The sequence below is a fragment of the Arachis stenosperma genome, chromosome 6 (genome assembly GCF_014773155.1).
Source record: "Arachis stenosperma cultivar V10309 chromosome 6, arast.V10309.gnm1.PFL2, whole genome shotgun sequence".
Classification (NCBI taxonomy): domain Eukaryota; kingdom Viridiplantae; phylum Streptophyta; class Magnoliopsida; order Fabales; family Fabaceae; genus Arachis; species Arachis stenosperma.
Window position 1 is genome coordinate 54,424,775 of NC_080382.1, and position 5,739 is coordinate 54,430,513.

A 5,739-nucleotide genomic window follows, 5' to 3' on the forward strand; every position below is an offset into this window, starting at 1 on the left:
TTCCTTCATTCCTTCAATCCAATCTTTGCCTTCTAAACCTGAAATCACTTAACAAATATATCAAGGCATCGAATGGAATTAAAGTGAATTAAATTTAGCTATTTTAAGGCCTAACAAGCATGTTTTCAAACTTAAGCACAAATCAAGGGAGAATTACAAAACCATGCTATATCATCGAATAAATATGGGGAAAAGGTGATAAAATTCCCCAAATTAAGCACAAGATAAACTACAAAATTGGGGTTTATCAGCTGTCCAATGAAATTTTGGACATCTAAAATAGACCATCATAGAACACGGCTATGATAGACCATTCTAAGAGTATGTCAGGAGGACATCTATTGATCAATTTCTTGTATCTTTTCCAAGCTTCATAGAGGGATTCACCTTCTCTTTGTCTGAAGGTTTGAACTTCCACTCCAATCTTGCTCTTCCTTTGAAGAGGAAAGAATTTAGCTAGAAAAGCATTAACCAACTTTTCCCAAGAGTCTGAGCTCTCTTTTAGTTGAGAATCCAACCATATCTTAGCTCGGTCTCTTAGAGCAAAGGGAAAGAGCATAAGCTTGTAGAGTTCTGGATTAACTCTATTAGTCTTTACAGTATCATAGATCTGTACAAACTCAGCCAAGAACTGATGTGGATCTTCCATTGGAAGTCCATGGAACTTGCAGTTCTGCTATAGTAGAGAGACTAACTGAGGCTTAAGCTCAAAATTGTTAACTCCAATGGCAGGTACAGAGATGCTTCTGCCATAAAAGTCAGAGGTAGGTATGGTGAAGTCACCAAGAACCTTTCTGGCATCACCTTCAGGTTCGGCCATGTCTCCTTTTTCCTGTTCAAAGTTTTCTAAAAGGTTTCTTCTGTAGTGTTGTGCTCTAGCTTATTGTAAGCTTTTCTTCAGAGTCCTTTCAGGTTCAGGATCAAGATCAAAGGGGTGTTCTTTATCCCTGTTCCTGGTCATAAACAAGAAGAGAAGAAAAGAAAAAAAGGAAGCTTTTATGTCTGTTTTGAGTATAGAAGGCTCCCAGTGAGATGTGAAGAAGGAAGAAGAAGATAGAAAAGTAAAGATGAAGGATAGGAGAGGAGAAGAATTCAAATAAAGAGGAGTGAATAGGAGAAGAAGTATTAATAGAAAAGATAAATAAGAATTAAAATATTTTTATTTTTATTTTATTTATTAATTAATTTTTAAAAATTAAGGTTAATAATTTAAAAAGAATTGAAAATGAGTTAGTGAATTTTCAAAAAAGAGGAGAAAGAAGAAGAATAGAATTTTCGAAAATAGAAAGAGAGAAAAGACAACTAATTAATTAAAAAAGATTTTAAAACAAAATAAGATAAGAGATAAGATAAGAAAAGAGTTGAATTTAAAATTTTGAAATTAAAAAAAAATAACAGAAGATAAAAGAAAAAATTAAAAAGATTTGAAAAATATTTAATTTTAAAATTTGAGATTAGAAAAGTTAAGGTAAGAATTCGAAAAGATTCGAAAAAGATAAGATTTTAAATTTGATTTTGAAACAGATTTAATTTTTAAAATTTGAAATTTGAATTCTTTAGATTTTAAATTTGAAAAAGATAAGATGAGATTTTTGAATTTTGAAGAAAGATAAGATATGATTTTAAAAAAGATAGGATTTTTGAAAAATATGAGATTTTTAATTTTGAAAAGATTTGATTTTTGAAAACTTGAAGTATAAGCAAAGAAAAAATATAAAATTGAAATCCGAATTTTTAATGTTAATTTTGAAAATTAAGCTAAAATAAAAATAGAAAAGATTTTTTTATTTTTGAATTTAATGAGGAGAGAGAGAGAAAAAAAGTAAACGACATAAAACTTAAAATTTTTAGATATAACACCCCAAGTTTTTCGAAAATTTGAAGACAAACACCAAGGGACACCTGTTCATACCCTGGGTCGAACTGTCCGACCCGGGATGTTCGACAGACAAAGCGACCGATCTCTTCAGGTCAGGACAACCCGACCTCTTCAGGTCAGGACAACCCGACCTCTCCTCAAAGAGCTCGTCCAAATCACAGGAAAGCCCAAACGAAGGGCCCAAATAGAGGAACACGCCCCAAAATCCAAGGGCAGCCCAAGCCCATAGAGATAAAGGCGGTTCCCTTAAAGATGACCTCACTTAAAGATAAGATAAAGATAAGATAAGATAACTAACTTATTTTATCCGCAGGAGGCCACATCTCACCATTATAAATACACTGGAGCACCCAGGTATAACTCATACTCTGATTCTACTCAATACCTGCTTAATACCCTTGCTAACTTAAGCATCGGAGTCTCTTGCAGGTACCCCCCACCCTCCGGGGACGAAGGATCAGCACCACCACCAAGTCCAACAAGTCGGCTCCGACCAGCACAGAAGATCTCATCCGAGATTGACCTACAGTTTCAGGTAACTCTCGGAACATTGGCGTCATTGCCGGGGAACCTGGAAGTCATCCCATTAACATGGCGGATGACCATGACAACGACCACGATTCAGGCTTGGAAGACAGAACGCCGCATAAAAACGCGGACACGATACTCAAAGATACTTCAGAAACCAACGGAGACAAAAATTCATCAAATCCAGGAGTAATAGAAGCACTTCAAAATCGATTGGAGCAACTTGAGAAAGAAGCCCAACATCGACGTGAAAAAGAAGAAGATCTACGCCGGGAGATAAGGCGGCGCCGAGAATTAGAAGATAAGCTTATAAAACTCGAAGCTGATCTCAAAACTAAAGCTACTTGACCATCCACAGAGGATAGCTCTCAGAAAGATCAAGATCCATTCACCAGAGAAATTATGAAGACCAAAATTCCAAAAGATTTCAAGCTTCCGGATATGACTCTATATGACGGCACCTCGGACCCCAACCATCATCTCAGCAACTTCAGAAGTAGAATGTACCTCACTGATGCCTCAGATGCAGTTCGCTGCAAAGCCTTTCCAACAACTCTCACCAAGACAGCCATTAAACGGTTCGACAACCTACCTCCAAAATCTATCTCGAGTTTCGACGACCTGGCCAAGAAATTCTTGGCCCGATTCTCCATACAAAAGGACAAAGCCAAACACGCACCTAGCCTACTAGGGATCAAGCAAGGAGATCGGGAGAGCCTTCGCAACTACATGGAAAGATTCAACAAAACATGCATGGACATACAAAGTCTTCCAGCAGAAGCTGCCATTATGGGCCTCATAAATGGCCTATGAGAAGGACCATTTAGCCAATCTATATCAAAGAGATACCCGACATCCTTAGACGAAGTACAAGAACGGGCACAGAAATACATCAACATGGAGGAAAATTCTCGACTTGGCGAAGCCTCAAGGTTCGGTTCTGCCTACCGAGATAAAGAATCCAAGAAAAAGGAGGATCGCTCCGGAGAGAAAATCAAAAAATATCATAACTATACTCCTCTTAGGATATCCTTGGTAGATGTTTACAAAAAAGTCTGCCATACAGAGAAAATCCCTCCAGCTCGGCCACTTAAAGGCAAAAGAGGAGGAGGAAATCGGAATGAATACTGTGAATATCACCGACTTCGAGGGCATTCCACCAATGAATGCTTCGACTTGAAAAACGTCATAGAAAAACTAGTAAGAGAAGGAAAACTAGATCGGTTTTTTGCTAATCGGGATGACGAACCAAGAAAAAGAAGAAGGGATGAGGATGTTGGACGATCTGAACGATCACCTCGCACACCGGAAAGACACGTTCACGTAATACATGGCGGATTTGCTGGAGGAGGAATCTCCAAATCATCTCGCACGCGACACCTCAAAGAGGTGTACCACGTCGAAAGAAAAAAGGAAGCCCCAGACATCCCAGCAATCACATTTACCAAGGAAGACACATCCGGAATCATCTCGGGACATGACGACTCCCATGGTCATTATGATCATACTGGCAAACGCCAACCTTCACCGTACACTAATTGACCAAGGAAGCTCTGCCGACATCTTATTCAAAACTGCCTTCGACAAACTCGGTCTAGAAGAAAAAGAGCTAAAAGCGTACCCGAACAGCCTGTTCGGACTAGGAGATGCCCCAGTTCAACCGCTGGGATATGTATCGCTACATACAACCTTCGGAAAGGGGAACCAATCCAGAACACTCAAGATAGACTACATCGTGGTCGACGTAAGCTCAGCCTACAATGCCTTAATAGGTCGGCCAACGTAAAATCAACTCGACGCAATAGTTTCAACTCCACATCTATGTATGAAATTCCCAACTGCGGAAGGGATAGCTACAATAAAGGCAGATCAAAAGATGGCACGTCGCTGTTATAACGAAAGCCTAAACCTCCGAGGTGAAGGAGGAGAGTTCCACACAATCGAGCTCGGTGGAGTTCAGAGGCAAGAAGAATTCCGACCACGACCCGAAGGAGAAGTAGAAAGAGTCCAGATCGGAGACACCTCGGATAAAACAACTAATATTGGCACGATCCTGAAAGGAGACACAAAGGAATCACTAATACGGTTCCTACAAGATAATGTTGATCTCTTTGCATGGAAAGCTGCCGACATGCCAGGCATTGATCCTAAATTAATGAGCCACAAATTGGCAGTCTACCCGGGATCCCGGCCGGTACAACAAAGACGAAGAAAACTCGGACCAGAATGAGCTCAAGCTGTAGAAGAACAAGTACAGGCGCTACTAGAGGCCGGGTTCATAAGGGAAGTCAAATACCCACTATGGCTAGCAAACGTCGTCTTGGTGAAAAAGTCAAATGGGAAGTGGCGAATGTGCACCGACTACACCGACCTCAACAAAGCCTGCCCAAAAGACCCTTACCCACTCCCAAGCATCGACGCTCTAGTAGATGCTTCATCAGGATATAAGTATCTCTCGTTCATGGACGCGTATTCAGGGTACAACCAAATCCCCATGTATCTGCGAGATCAAGAAAAGACCTCGTTCCTAACGCCGAAAGCAAACTACTGTTACATCGTGATGCCTTTCAAGAACGCAGGAGCTACTTATCAAAGGCTAATGAATAAAGTTTTCTCAGATCACATCGGTAAAACCATGGAAGTTTATGTAGACGACATGTTGATAAAGACACAAAGCGAAGATACATTATTATCCGACCTGGCTCAAGTATTTTACACTATCAGGAAACACGACATGCGGCTCAATCCCGCAAAATGCACCTTTGCAGTAGAAGCAGGCAAATTCTTGGGCTTCATGCTCACACAAAGGGGGATTGAAGCAAATCCAGACAAGTGTCAAGCCATACTCAACATGAAGAGCCCAACTTGTGTCAAAGAAGTACAACAACTCAACGGGAGGCTGGCCGCTCTATCCCGATTCTTAGCAGGAGCTGCGATAAGATCTCTTCCCTTCTATGCTACTTTAAGAAAGGGAAAACAGTTCGAATGGACGACAGAATGTGAGCAAGCCTTCCGAGACTTCAAAGAGTTCTTAGGACGGTCACCTATCCTATCTCGGCCACGAGAAGGAGAACCGCTCATATTATATCTCGCAGTAGAGAGCCAAGCAATAGCCTCAGCACTAGTCAGAAAAGACGAACATGGGCAAAAACCCGTCTACTTCATTAGCAAAGCGCTACAGGGATCTGAGCTGAACTACCAGAAAATAGAAAAGTTTGCCTACGCTCTAATCCTCATATCCCAGCGGCTTCGCCCATATTTCCAAACGCATACCATTAAAGTTCGGACCAACCAACCCATAAAAGGGATATTGCAGAAAACAGATCTAGCAG

At 40.6% G+C, this 5,739-nt stretch overlaps 1 non-coding gene across 1 annotated transcript; it reads left to right on the plus strand.

Moving 5' to 3' along the window:
• The first annotated feature begins 320 nt into the window (after positions 1–320).
• On the plus strand, positions 321–427 carry LOC130937883 (small nucleolar RNA R71). The gene has a single exon (XR_009069076.1). It is a non-coding gene; the product is annotated as a small nucleolar RNA R71 (small nucleolar RNA).
• The last annotated feature ends 5,312 nt before the right edge of the window (positions 428–5,739 follow it).